Raw genomic sequence first — 15,807 nt, forward strand, 5'->3', positions numbered from 1 at the left:
GTGGCGAGGGGTCCAAGGTGCTGGATTTAGGCTCCAGTCTCTGAGGAGGCGTGGGTTCAAATCCCACCACTGCCATCAGACAACAGTCATTGGAATCTTGTGTGTGACCAAAGCCAGTGTTTCGAAAAAGTTTCTTATGTGTGTGAAAGAAAGAACAAGAATAACTGGATGTTTAAAAGAGAAGAACACGCTGGCAAACTCCTCCTCAGTACCAGGAACCATGTCACTAAAGTTGAAAAATATCCAGCTAAAGGATCATGTGTACACAACAAGTTACACATGATTCCCGTTTGCACAGAGGTGGTCGAAGGACCTGCACCCCAGCCAACAATCAAGATATTATTGTTGCTTACCACCCTTTAAATGTTGAACGCTAAAGGACATTAACATGCCGGATCACAGTTAGGACCGTGGGCATGGATCTTCATATGTGGTACTTACAAGAAGGCACAAAGTCTGGGCTCAACAAATTGCGCTGGACATGAGCTTTGATTTGTCCAGCTTTGCATTGTTGAAATCTGTACATATAACTAATTGTGTACACATCGTCCTTAAGCTGGGCATGTTTCGACTTTGGTAAACTGGTCCCTGGTAGACCTACCTAAGAAGAGTTTGCGAGTCTGTTGTCTCATTAAACACCTTTACCAGGAGCAGAGTGGGGCAGCGGAAGCGTGCTGGGCCCATAACCCAGAGGTCGATGGATCGAAACCATCCTCTGCTAAGCTAATGCAATGTCTTTTCTCTGCCTCGTCTGTGGATAATAGATTATCTGGTGAAGTCAGAGAAGAGACCGTGGGCAGCCGTTTCATGAAACCAAAAGTCAGCAGTACGAGTGATGTTGGTCAAACCTTACCATGCTCTACTCGGGTGGATTGTATTTCTCCGTTGTCCTGCTAGCTTCTGGGCAAACAGCAGAGTGAAACCCTTCTTCAGGGTAAACATTCTACTTCCTGTGCATGTCATTGGTCTGCCTTTTCAGTGAAGCATCTTACCTGACGACGTCATACTGATTCGCGGTATCTTAGTTTAACAAAACCAAAAAATCACATCCTGCAGAAGGTAGTGTGGCCGAGGGGTCCAAGGCGCTGGATTTAGGCTCCAGTCTCTGAGGAGGCGTGGGTTCAAATCCCACCACTGCCATCAGACAACAGTCATTGGAATCTTGTGTGTGACCAAAGCCAGTGTTTCGAAAAAGTTTCTTATGTGTGTGAAAGAAAGAACAAGAATAACTGGATGTTTAAAAGAGAAGAACACGCTGGCAAACTCCTCCTCAGTACCAGGAACCATGTCACTAAAGTTGAAAAATGTCCAGCTTAAGGATCATGTGTACACAACAAGTTACACATGATTCCCGTTTGCACAGAGGTGGTCGAAGGACCTGCACCCCAGCCAACAATCAAGATATTATTGTTGCTTACCACCCTTTAAATGTTGAACGCTAAAGGACATTAACATGCCGGATCACAGTTAGGACCGTGGGCATGGATCTTCATATGTGGTACTTACAAGAAGGCACAAAGTCTGGGCTCAACAAATTGCGCTGGACATGAGCTTTGATTTGTCCAGCTTTGCATTGTTGAAATCTGTACATATAACTAATTGTGTACACATCGTCCTTAAGCTGGGCATGTTTCGACTTTGGTAAACTGGTCCCTGGTAGACCTACCTAAGAAGAGTTTGCGAGTCTGTTGTCTCATTAAACACCTTTACCAGGAGCAGAGTGGCGCAGCGGAAGAGTGCTGGGCCCATAACCCAGAGGTCGATAGATCGAAACCATCCTCTGCTAAGCTAATGCAATGTCTTTTCTCTGCCTCGTCTGTGGATAATAGATTATCTGGTGAAGTCAGAGAAGAGACCGTGGGCAGCCGTTTCATGAAACCAAAAGTCAGCAGTACGAGTGATGTTGGTCAAACCTTACCATGCTCTACTCGGGTGGATTGTATTTCTCCGTTGTCCTGCTAGCTTCTGGGCAAACAGCAGAGTGAAACACTTCTTCCGGGTAAACATTCTACTTCCTGTGCATGTCATTGGTCTGCCTTTTCAGTGAAGCATCTTACCTGACGACGTCATACTGATTCGCGGTATCTTAGTTTAACAAAACCAAAAAATCACATCCTGCAGAAGGTAGTGTGGCCGAGGGGTCCAAGGCGCTGGATTTAGGCTCCAGTCTCTGAGGAGGCGTGGGTTCAAATCCCGCCATCAGACAACAGTCATTGGAATCTTGTGTGTGACCAAAGCCAGCGTTTCGAAAAAGTTTCTTGTGTGTGAAAGAAAGAACAAGAATAACTGGATGTTTAAAAGAGAAGAACACGCTGGCAAACTCCTCCTCAGTACCAGGAACCATGTCACTAAAGTTGAAAAATGTCCAGCTTAAGGATCATGTGTACACAACAAGTTACACATGATTCCCGTTTGCACAGAGGTGGTCGAAGGACCTGCACCCCAGCCAACAATCAAGATATTATTGTTGCTTACCACCCTTTAAATGTTGAACGCTAAAGGACATTAACATGCCGGATCACAGTTAGGACCGTGGGCATGGATCTTCATATGTGGTACTTACAAGAAGGCACAAAGTCTGGGCTCAACAAATTGCGCTGGACATGAGCTTTGATTTGTCCAGCTTTGCATTGTTGAAATCTGTACATATAACTAATTGTGTACACATCGTCCTTAAGCTGGGCATGTTTCGACTTTGGTAAACTGGTCCCTGGTAGACCTACCTAAGAAGAGTTTGCGAGTCTGTTGTCTCATTAAACACCTTTACCAGGAGCAGAGTGGCGCAGCGGAAGCGTGCTGGGCCCATAACCCAGAGGTCGATGGATCGAAACCATCCTCTGCTAAGCTAATGCAATGTCTTTTCTCTGCCTCGTCTGTGGAAAATAGATTATCTGGTGAAGTCAGAGAAGAGACCGTGGGCAGCCGTTTCATGAAACCAAAAGTCAGCAGTACGAGTGATGTTGGTCAAACCTTACCATGCTCTACTCGGGTGGATTGTATTTCTCCGTTGTCCTGCTAGCTTCTGGGCAAACAGCAGAGTGAAACACTTCTTCCGGGTAAACATTCTACTTCCTGTGCATGTCATTGGTCTGCCTTTTCAGTGAAGCATCTTACCTGACGACGTCATACTGATTCGCGGTATCTTAGTTTAACAAAACCAAAAAATCACATCCTGCAGAAGGTAGTGTGGCGAGGGGTCCAAGGTGCTGGATTTAGGCTCCAGTCTCTGAGGAGGCGTGGGTTCAAATCCCACCACTGCCATCAGACAACAGTCATTGGAATCTTGTGTGTGACCAAAGCCAGTGTTTCGAAAAAGTTTCTTATGTGTGTGAAAGAAAGAACAAGAATAACTGGATGTTTAAAAGAGAAGAACACGCTGGCAAACTCCTCCTCAGTACCAGGAACCATGTCACTAAAGTTGAAAAATATCCAGCTTAAGGATCATGTGTACACAACAAGTTACACATGATTCCCGTTTGCACAGAGGTGGTCGAAGGACCTGCACCCCAGCCAACAATCAAGATATTATTGTTGCTTACCACCCTTTAAATGTTGAACGCTAAAGGACATTAACATGCCGGATCACAGTTAGGACCGTGGGCATGGATCTTCATATGTGGTACTTACAAGAAGGCACAAAGTCTGGGCTCAACAAATTGCGCTGGACATGAGCTTTGATTTGTCCAGCTTTGCATTGTTGAAATCTGTACATATAACTAATTGTGTACACATCGTCCTTAAGCTGGGCATGTTTCGACTTTGGTAAACTGGTCCCTGGTAGACCTACCTAAGAAGAGTTTGCGAGTCTGTTGTCTCATTAAACACCTTTACCAGGAGCAGAGTGGCGCAGCGGAAGCGTGCTGGGCCCATAACCCAGAGGTCGATGGATCGAAACCATCCTCTGCTAAGCTAATGCAATGTCTTTTCTCTGCCTCGTCTGTGGAAAATAGATTATCTGGTGAAGTCAGAGAAGAGACCGTGGGCAGCCGTTTCATGAAACCAAAAGTCAGCAGTACGAGTGATGTTGGTCAAACCTTACCATGCTCTACTCGGGTGGATTGTATTTCTCCGTTGTCCTGCTAGCTTCTGGGCAAACAGCAGAGTGAAACACTTCTTCCGGGTAAACATTCTACTTCCTGTGCATGTCATTGGTCTGCCTTTTCAGTGAAGCATCTTACCTGACGACGTCATACTGATTCGCGGTATCTTAGTTTAACAAAACCAAAAAATCACATCCTGCAGAAGGTAGTGTGGCGAGGGGTCCAAGGTGCTGGATTTAGGCTCCAGTCTCTGAGGAGGCGTGGGTTCAAATCCCACCACTGCCATCAGACAACAGTCATTGGAATCTTGTGTGTGACCAAAGCCAGTGTTTCGAAAAAGTTTCTTATGTGTGTGAAAGAAAGAACAAGAATAACTGGATGTTTAAAAGAGAAGAACACGCTGGCAAACTCCTCCTCAGTACCAGGAACCATGTCACTAAAGTTGAAAAATATCCAGCTTAAGGATCATGTGTACACAACAAGTTACACATGATTCCCGTTTGCACAGAGGTGGTCGAAGGACCTGCACCCCAGCCAACAATCAAGATATTATTGTTGCTTACCACCCTTTAAATGTTGAACGCTAAAGGACATTAACATGCCGGATCACAGTTAGGACCGTGGGCATGGATCTTCATATGTGGTACTTACAAGAAGGCACAAAGTCTGGGCTCAACAAATTGCGCTGGACATGAGCTTTGATTTGTCCAGCTTTGCATTGTTGGAATCTGTACATATAACTAATTGTGTACACATCGTCCTTAAGCTGGGCATGTTTCGACTTTGGTAAACTGGTCCCTGGTAGACCTACCTAAGAAGAGTTTGCGAGTCTGTTGTCTCATTAAACACCTTTACCAGGAGCAGAGTGGCGCAGCGGAAGCGTGCTGGGCCCATAACCCAGAGGTCGATGGATCGAAACCATCCTCTGCTAAGCTAATGCAATGTCTTTTCTCTGCCTCGTCTGTGGATAATAGATTATCTGGTGAAGTCAGAGAAGAGACCGTGGGCAGCCGTTTCATGAAACCAAAAGTCAGCAGTACGAGTGATGTTGGTCAAACCTTACCATGCTCTACTCGGGTGGATTGTATTTCTCCGTTGTCCTGCTAGCTTCTGGGCAAACAGCAGAGTGAAACACTTCTTCCGGGTAAACATTCTACTTCCTGTGCATGTCATTGGTCTGCCTTTTCAGTGAAGCATCTTACCTGACGACGTCATACTGATTCGCGGTATCTTAGTTTAACAAAACCAAAAAATCACATCCTGCAGAAGGTAGTGTGGCCGAGGGGTCCAAGGCGCTGGATTTAGGCTCCAGTCTCTGAGGAGGCGTGGGTTCAAATCCCACCACTGCCATCAGACAACAGTCATTGGAATCTTGTGTGTGACCAAAGCCAGCGTTTCGAAAAAGTTTCTTGTGTGTGAAAGAAAGAACAAGAATAACTGGATGTTTAAAAGAGAAGAACACGCTGGCAAACTCCTCCTCAGTACCAGGAACCATGTCACTAAAGTTGAAAAATGTCCAGCTTAAGGATCATGTGTACACAACAAGTTACACATGATTCCCGTTTGCACAGAGGAGGTCGAAGGACCTGCACCCCAGCCAACAATCAAGATATTATTGTTGCTTACCACCCTTTAAATGTTGAACGCTAAAGGACATTAACATGCCGGATCACAGTTAGGACCGTGGGCATGGATCTTCATATGTGGTACTTACAAGAAGGCACAAAGTCTGGGCTCAACAAATTGCGCTGGACATGAGCTTTGATTTGTCCAGCTTTGCATTGTTGAAATCTGTACATATAACTAATTGTGTACACATCGTCCTTAAGCTGGGCATGTTTCGACTTTGGTAAACTGGTCCCTGGTAGACCTACCTAAGAAGAGTTTGCGAGTCTTTTGTCTCATAAAACACCTTTACCAGGAGCAGAGTGGCGCAGCGGAAGCGTGCTGGGCCCATAACCCAGAGGTCGATGGATCGAAACCATCCTCTGCTAAGCTAATGCAATGTCTTTTCTCTGCCTCGTCTGTGGAAAATAGATTATCTGGTGAAGTCAGAGAAGAGACCGTGGGCAGCCGTTTCATGAAACCAAAAGTCAGCAGTACGAGTGATGTTGGTCAAACCTTACCATGCTCTACTCGGGTGGATTGTATTTCTCCGTTGTCCTGCTAGCTTCTGGGCAAACAGCAGAGTGAAACACTTCTTCCGGGTAAACATTCTACTTCCTGTGCATGTCATTGGTCTGCCTTTTCAGTGAAGCATCTTACCTGACGACGTCATACTGATTCGCGGTATCTTAGTTTAACAAAACCAAAAAATCACATCCTGCAGAAGGTAGTGTGGCGAGGGGTCCAAGGTGCTGGATTTAGGCTCCAGTCTCTGAGGAGGCGTGGGTTCAAATCCCACCACTGCCATCAGACAACAGTCATTGGAATCTTGTGTGTGACCAAAGCCAGTGTTTCGAAAAAGTTTCTTGTGTGTGAAAGAAAGAACAAGAATAACTGGATGTTTAAAAGAGAAGAACACGCTGGCAAACTCCTCCTCAGTACCAGGAACCATGTCACTAAAGTTGAAAAATATCCAGCTTAAGGATCATGTGTACACAACAAGTTACACATGATTCCCGTTTGCACAGAGGTGGTCGAAGGACCTGCACCCCAGCCAACAATCAAGATATTATTGTTGCTTACCACCCTTTAAATGTTGAACGCTAAAGGACATTAACATGCCGGATCACAGTTAGGACCGTGGGCATGGATCTTCATATGTGGTACTTACAAGAAGGCACAAAGTCTGGGCTCAACAAATTGCGCTGGACATGAGCTTTGATTTGTCCAGCTTTGCATTGTTGAAATCTGTACATATAACTAATTGTGTACACATCGTCCTTAAGCTGGGCATGTTTCGACTTTGGTAAACTGGTCCCTGGTAGACCTACCTAAGAAGAGTTTGCGAGTCTGTTGTCTCATTAAACACCTTTACCAGGAGCAGAGTGGCGCAGCGGAAGCGTGCTGGGCCCATAACCCAGAGGTCGATGGATCGAAACCATCCTCTGCTAAGCTAATGCAATGTCTTTTCTCTGCCTCGTCTGTGGATAATAGATTATCTGGTGAAGTCAGAGAAGAGACCGTGGGCAGCCGTTTCATGAAACCAAAAGTCAGCAGTACGAGTGATGTTGGTCAAACCTTACCATGCTCTACTCGGGTGGATTGTATTTCTCCGTTGTCCTGCTAGCTTCTGGGCAAACAGCAGAGTGAAACACTTCTTCCGGGTAAACATTCTACTTCCTGTGCATGTCATTGGTCTGCCTTTTCAGTGAAGCATCTTACCTGACGACGTCATACTGATTCGCGGTATCTTAGTTTAACAAAACCAAAAAATCACATCCTGCAGAAGGTAGTGTGGCCGAGGGGTCCAAGGCGCTGGATTTAGGCTCCAGTCTCTGAGGAGGCGTGGGTTCAAATCCCACCACTGCCATCAGACAACAGTCATTGGAATCTTGTGTGTGACCAAAGCCAGCGTTTCGAAAAAGTTTCTTGTGTGTGAAAGAAAGAACAAGAATAACTGGATGTTTAAAAGAGAAGAACACGCTGGCAAACTCCTCCTCAGTACCAGGAACCATGTCACTAAAGTTGAAAAATGTCCAGCTTAAGGATCATGTGTACACAACAAGTTACACATGATTCCCGTTTGCACAGAGGTGGTCGAAGGACCTGCACCCCAGCCAACAATCAAGATATTATTGTTGCTTACCACCCTTTAAATGTTGAACGCTAAAGGACATTAACATGCCGGATCACAGTTAGGACCGTGGGCATGGATCTTCATATGTGGTACTTACAAGAAGGCACAAAGTCTGGGCTCAACAAATTGCGCTGGACATGAGCTTTGATTTGTCCAGCTTTGCATTGTTGAAATCTGTACATATAACTAATTGTGTACACATCGTCCTTAAGCTGGGCATGTTTCGACTTTGGTAAACTGGTCCCTGGTAGACCTACCTAAGAAGAGTTTGCGAGTCTGTTGTCTCATAAAACACCTTTACCAGGAGCAGAGTGGCGCAGCGGAAGCGTGCTGGGCCCATAACCCAGAGGTCGATGGATCGAAACCATCCTCTGCTAAGCTAATGCAATGTCTTTTCTCTGCCTCGTCTGTGGATAATAGATTATCTGGTGAAGTCAGAGAAGAGACCGTGGGCAGCCGTTTCATGAAACCAAAAGTCAGCAGTACGAGTGATGTTGGTCAAACCTTACCATGCTCTACTCGGGTGGATTGTATTTCTCCGTTGTCCTGCTAGCTTCTGGGCAAACAGCAGAGTGAAACACTTCTTCCGGGTAAACATTCTACTTCCTGTGCATGTCATTGGTCTGCCTTTTCAGTGAAGCATCTTACCTGACGACGTCATACTGATTCGCGGTATCTTAGTTTAACAAAACCAAAAAATCACATCCTGCAGAAGGTAGTGTGGCCGAGGGGTCCAAGGCGCTGGATTTAGGCTCCAGTCTCTGAGGAGGCGTGGGTTCAAATCCCACCACTGCCATCAGACAACAGTCATTGGAATCTTGTGTGTGACCAAAGCCAGTGTTTCGAAAAAGTTTCTTATGTGTGTGAAAGAAAGAACAAGAATAACTGGATGTTTAAAAGAGAAGAACACGCTGGCAAACTCCTCCTCAGTACCAGGAACCATGTCACTAAAGTTGAAAAATGTCCAGCTTAAGGATCATGTGTACACAACAAGTTACACATGATTCCCGTTTGCACAGAGGTGGTCGAAGGACCTGCACCCCAGCCAACAATCAAGATATTATTGTTGCTTACCACCCTTTAAATGTTGAACGCTAAAGGACATTAACATGCCGGATCACAGTTAGGACCGTGGGCATGGATCTTCATATGTGGTACTTACAAGAAGGCACAAAGTCTGGGCTCAACAAATTGCGCTGGACATGAGCTTTGATTTGTCCAGCTTTGCATTGTTGAAATCTGTACATATAACTAATTGTGTACACATCGTCCTTAAGCTGGGCATGTTTCGACTTTGGTAAACTGGTCCCTGGTAGACCTACCTAAGAAGAGTTTGCGAGTCTGTTGTCTCATTAAACGCCTTTACCAGGAGCAGAGTGGCGCAGCGGAAGCGTGCTGGGCCCATAACCCAGAGGTCGATGGATCGAAACCATCCTCTGCTAAGCTAATGCAATGTCTTTTCTCTGCCTCGTCTGTGGATAATAGATTATCTGGTGAAGTCAGAGAAGAGACCGTGGGCAGCCGTTTCATGAAACCAAAAGTCAGCAGTACGAGTGATGTTGGTCAAACCTTACCATGCTCTACTCGGGTGGATTGTATTTCTCCGTTGTCCTGCTAGCTTCTGGGCAAACAGCAGAGTGAAACACTTCTTCCGGGTAAACATTCTACTTCCTGTGCATGTCATTGGTCTGCCTTTTCAGTGAAGCATCTTACCTGACGACGTCATACTGATTCGCGGTATCTTAGTTTAACAAAACCAAAAAATCACATCCTGCAGAAGGTAGTGTGGCGAGGGGTCCAAGGTGCTGGATTTAGGCTCCAGTCTCTGAGGAGGCGTGGGTTCAAATCCCACCACTGCCATCAGACAACAGTCATTGGAATCTTGTGTGTGACCAAAGCCAGTGTTTCGAAAAAGTTTCTTGTGTGTGAAAGAAAGAACAAGAATAACTGGATGTTTAAAAGAGAAGAACACGCTGGCAAACTCCTCCTCAGTACCAGGAACCATGTCACTAAAGTTGAAAAATATCCAGCTTAAGGATCATGTGTACACAACAAGTTACACATGATTCCCGTTTGCACAGAGGTGGTCGAAGGACCTGCACCCCAGCCAACAATCAAGATATTATTGTTGCTTACCACCCTTTAAATGTTGAACGCTAAAGGACATTAACATGCCGGATCACAGTTAGGACCGTGGGCATGGATCTTCATATGTGGTACTTACAAGAAGGCACAAAGTCTGGGCTCAACAAATTGCGCTGGACATGAGCTTTGATTTGTCCAGCTTTGCATTGTTGAAATCTGTACATATAACTAATTGTGTACACATCGTCCTTAAGCTGGGCATGTTTCGACTTTGGTAAACTGGTCCCTGGTAGACCTACCTAAGAAGAGTTTGCGAGTCTGTTGTCTCATTAAACACCTTTACCAGGAGCAGAGTGGCGCAGCGGAAGCGTGCTGGGCCCATAACCCAGAGGTCGATGGATCGAAACCATCCTCTGCTAAGCTAATGCAATGTCTTTTCTCTGCCTCGTCTGTGGATAATAGATTATCTGGTGAAGTCAGAGAAGAGACCGTGGGCAGCCGTTTCATGAAACCAAAAGTCAGCAGTACGAGTGATGTTGGTCAAACCTTACCATGCTCTACTCGGGTGGATTGTATTTCTCCGTTGTCCTGCTAGCTTCTGGGCAAACAGCAGAGTGAAACACTTCTTCCGGGTAAACATTCTACTTCCTGTGCATGTCATTGGTCTGCCTTTTCAGTGAAGCATCTTACCTGACGACGTCATACTGATTCGCGGTATCTTAGTTTAACAAAACCAAAAAATCACATCCTGCAGAAGGTAGTGTGGCCGAGGGGTCCAAGGCGCTGGATTTAGGCTCCAGTCTCTGAGGAGGCGTGGGTTCAAATCCCACCACTGCCATCAGACAACAGTCATTGGAATCTTGTGTGTGACCAAAGCCAGCGTTTCGAAAAAGTTTCTTGTGTGTGAAAGAAAGAACAAGAATAACTGGATGTTTAAAAGAGAAGAACACGCTGGCAAACTCCTCCTCAGTACCAGGAACCATGTCACTAAAGTTGAAAAATGTCCAGCTTAAGGATCATGTGTACACAACAAGTTACACATGATTCCCGTTTGCACAGAGGTGGTCGAAGGACCTGCACCCCAGCCAACAATCAAGATATTATTGTTGCTTACCACCCTTTAAATGTTGAACGCTAAAGGACATTAACATGCCGGATCACAGTTAGGACCGTGGGCATGGATCTTCATATGTGGTACTTACAAGAAGGCACAAAGTCTGGGCTCAACAAATTGCGCTGGACATGAGCTTTGATTTGTCCAGCTTTGCATTGTTGAAATCTGTACATATAACTAATTGTGTACACATCGTCCTTAAGCTGGGCATGTTTCGACTTTGGTAAACTGGTCCCTGGTAGACCTACCTAAGAAGAGTTTGCGAGTCTGTTGTCTCATAAAACACCTTTACCAGGAGCAGAGTGGCGCAGCGGAAGCGTGCTGGGCCCATAACCCAGAGGTCGATGGATCGAAACCATCCTCTGCTAAGCTAATGCAATGTCTTTTCTCTGCCTCGTCTGTGGATAATAGATTATCTGGTGAAGTCAGAGAAGAGACCGTGGGCAGCCGTTTCATGAAACCAAAAGTCAGCAGTACGAGTGATGTTGGTCAAACCTTACCATGCTCTACTCGGGTGGATTGTATTTCTCCGTTGTCCTGCTAGCTTCTGGGCAAACAGCAGAGTGAAACACTTCTTCCGGGTAAACATTCTACTTCCTGTGCATGTCATTGGTCTGCCTTTTCAGTGAAGCATCTTACCTGACGACGTCATACTGATTCGCGGTATCTTAGTTTAACAAAACCAAAAAATCACATCCTGCAGAAGGTAGTGTGGCCGAGGGGTCCAAGGCGCTGGATTTAGGCTCCAGTCTCTGAGGAGGCGTGGGTTCAAATCCCACCACTGCCATCAGACAACAGTCATTGGAATCTTGTGTGTGACCAAAGCCAGTGTTTCGAAAAAGTTTCTTATGTGTGTGAAAGAAAGAACAAGAATAACTGGATGTTTAAAAGAGAAGAACACGCTGGCAAACTCCTCCTCAGTACCAGGAACCATGTCACTAAAGTTGAAAAATGTCCAGCTTAAGGATCATGTGTACACAACAAGTTACACATGATTCCCGTTTGCACAGAGGTGGTCGAAGGACCTGCACCCCAGCCAACAATCAAGATATTATTGTTGCTTACCACCCTTTAAATGTTGAACGCTAAAGGACATTAACATGCCGGATCACAGTTAGGACCGTGGGCATGGATCTTCATATGTGGTACTTACAAGAAGGCACAAAGTCTGGGCTCAACAAATTGCGCTGGACATGAGCTTTGATTTGTCCAGCTTTGCATTGTTGAAATCTGTACATATAACTAATTGTGTACACATCGTCCTTAAGCTGGGCATGTTTCGACTTTGGTAAACTGGTCCCTGGTAGACCTACCTAAGAAGAGTTTGCGAGTCTGTTGTCTCATTAAACGCCTTTACCAGGAGCAGAGTGGCGCAGCGGAAGCGTGCTGGGCCCATAACCCAGAGGTCGATGGATCGAAACCATCCTCTGCTAAGCTAATGCAATGTCTTTTCTCTGCCTCGTCTGTGGATAATAGATTATCTGGTGAAGTCAGAGAAGAGACCGTGGGCAGCCGTTTCATGAAACCAAAAGTCAGCAGTACGAGTGATGTTGGTCAAACCTTACCATGCTCTACTCGGGTGGATTGTATTTCTCCGTTGTCCTGCTAGCTTCTGGGCAAACAGCAGAGTGAAACACTTCTTCCGGGTAAACATTCTACTTCCTGTGCATGTCATTGGTCTGCCTTTTCAGTGAAGCATCTTACCTGACGACGTCATACTGATTCGCGGTATCTTAGTTTAACAAAACCAAAAAATCACATCCTGCAGAAGGTAGTGTGGCGAGGGGTCCAAGGTGCTGGATTTAGGCTCCAGTCTCTGAGGAGGCGTGGGTTCAAATCCCACCACTGCCATCAGACAACAGTCATTGGAATCTTGTGTGTGACCAAAGCCAGTGTTTCGAAAAAGTTTCTTATGTGTGTGAAAGAAAGAACAAGAATAACTGGATGTTTAAAAGAGAAGAACACGCTGGCAAACTCCTCCTCAGTACCAGGAACCATGTCACTAAAGTTGAAAAATGTCCAGCTTAAGGATCATGTGTACACAACAAGTTACACATGATTCCCGTTTGCACAGAGGTGGTCGAAGGACCTGCACCCCAGCCAACAATCAAGATATTATTGTTGCTTACCACCCTTTAAATGTTGAACGCTAAAGGACATTAACATGCCGGATCACAGTTAGGACCGTGGGCATGGATCTTCATATGTGGTACTTACAAGAAGGCACAAAGTCTGGGCTCAACAAATTGCGCTGGACATGAGCTTTGATTTGTCCAGCTTTGCATTGTTGAAATCTGTACATATAACTAATTGTGTACACATCGTCCTTAAGCTGGGCATGTTTCGACTTTGGTAAACTGGTCCCTGGTAGACCTACCTAAGAAGAGTTTGCGAGTCTGTTGTCTCATTAAACACCTTTACCAGGAGCAGAGTGGCGCAGCGGAAGCGTGCTGGGCCCATAACCCAGAGGTCGATGGATCGAAACCATCCTCTGCTAAGCTAATGCAATGTCTTTTCTCTGCCTCGTCTGTGGAAAATAGATTATCTGGTGAAGTCAGAGAAGAGACCGTGGGCAGCCGTTTCATGAAACCAAAAGTCAGCAGTACGAGTGATGTTGGTCAAACCTTACCATGCTCTACTCGGGTGGATTGTATTTCTCCGTTGTCCTGCTAGCTTCTGGGCAAACAGCAGAGTGAAACACTTCTTCCGGGTAAACATTCTACTTCCTGTGCATGTCATTGGTCTGCCTTTTCAGTGAAGCATCTTACCTGACGACGTCATACTGATTCGCGGTATCTTAGTTTAACAAAACCAAAAAATCACATCCTGCAGAAGGTAGTGTGGCGAGGGGTCCAAGGTGCTGGATTTAGGCTCCAGTCTCTGAGGAGGCGTGGGTTCAAATCCCACCACTGCCATCAGACAACAGTCATTGGAATCTTGTGTGTGACCAAAGCCAGTGTTTCGAAAAAGTTTCTTATGTGTGTGAAAGAAAGAACAAGAATAACTGGATGTTTAAAAGAGAAGAACACGCTGGCAAACTCCTCCTCAGTACCAGGAACCATGTCACTAAAGTTGAAAAATATCCAGCTTAAGGATCATGTGTACACAACAAGTTACACATGATTCCCGTTTGCACAGAGGTGGTCGAAGGACCTGCACCCCAGCCAACAATCAAGATATTATTGTTGCTTACCACCCTTTAAATGTTGAACGCTAAAGGACATTAACATGCCGGATCACAGTTAGGACCGTGGGCATGGATCTTCATATGTGGTACTTACAAGAAGGCACAAAGTCTGGGCTCAACAAATTGCGCTGGACATGAGCTTTGATTTGTCCAGCTTTGCATTGTTGAAATCTGTACATATAACTAATTGTGTACACATCGTCCTTAAGCTGGGCATGTTTCGACTTTGGTAAACTGGTCCCTGGTAGACCTACCTAAGAAGAGTTTGCGAGTCTGTTGTCTCATTAAACACCTTTACCAGGAGCAGAGTGGCGCAGCGGAAGCGTGCTGGGCCCATAACCCAGAGGTCGATGGATCGAAACCATCCTCTGCTAAGCTAATGCAATGTCTTTTCTCTGCCTCGTCTGTGGAAAATAGATTATCTGGTGAAGTCAGAGAAGAGACCGTGGGCAGCCGTTTCATGAAACCAAAAGTCAGCAGTACGAGTGATGTTGGTCAAACCTTACCATGCTCTACTCGGGTGGATTGTATTTCTCCGTTGTCCTGCTAGCTTCTGGGCAAACAGCAGAGTGAAACACTTCTTCCGGGTAAACATTCTACTTCCTGTGCATGTCATTGGTCTGCCTTTTCAGTGAAGCATCTTACCTGACGACGTCATACTGATTCGCGGTATCTTAGTTTAACAAAACCAAAAAATCACATCCTGCAGAAGGTAGTGTGGCGAGGGGTCCAAGGTGCTGGATTTAGGCTCCAGTCTCTGAGGAGGCGTGGGTTCAAATCCCACCACTGCCATCAGACAACAGTCATTGGAATCTTGTGTGTGACCAAAGCCAGTGTTTCGAAAAAGTTTCTTATGTGTGTGAAAGAAAGAACAAGAATAACTGGATGTTTAAAAGAGAAGAACACGCTGGCAAACTCCTCCTCAGTACCAGGAACCATGTCACTAAAGTTGAAAAATATCCAGCTTAAGGATCATGTGTACACAACAAGTTACACATGATTCCCGTTTGCACAGAGGTGGTCGAAGGACCTGCACCCCAGCCAACAATCAAGATATTATTGTTGCTTACCACCCTTTAAATGTTGAACGCTAAAGGACATTAACATGCCGGATCACAGTTAGGACCGTGGGCATGGATCTTCATATGTGGTACTTACAAGAAGGCACAAAGTCTGGGCTCAACAAATTGCGCTGGACATGAGCTTTGATTTGTCCAGCTTTGCATTGTTGGAATCTGTACATATAACTAATTGTGTACACATCGTCCTTAAGCTGGGCATGTTTCGACTTTGGTAAACTGGTCCCTGGTAGACCTACCTAAGAAGAGTTTGCGAGTCTGTTGTCTCATTAAACACCTTTACCAGGAGCAGAGTGGCGCAGCGGAAGCGTGCTGGGCCCATAACCCAGAGGTCGATGGATCGAAACCATCCTCTGCTAAGCTAATGCAATGTCTTTTCTCTGCCTCGTCTGTGGATAATAGATTATCTGGTGAAGTCAGAGAAGAGACCGTGGGCAGCCGTTTCATGAAACCAAAAGTCAGCAGTACGAGTGATGTTGGTCAAACCTTACCATGCTCTACTCGGGTGGATTGTATTTCTCCGTTGTCCTGCTAGCTTCTGGGCAAACAGCAGAGTGAAA

Source organism: Microchirus variegatus (assembly GCF_963457635.1).
Source record: "Microchirus variegatus genome assembly, chromosome: 3".
In the NCBI taxonomy this organism is placed as follows: Eukaryota; Metazoa; Chordata; class Actinopteri; order Pleuronectiformes; family Soleidae; genus Microchirus; species Microchirus variegatus.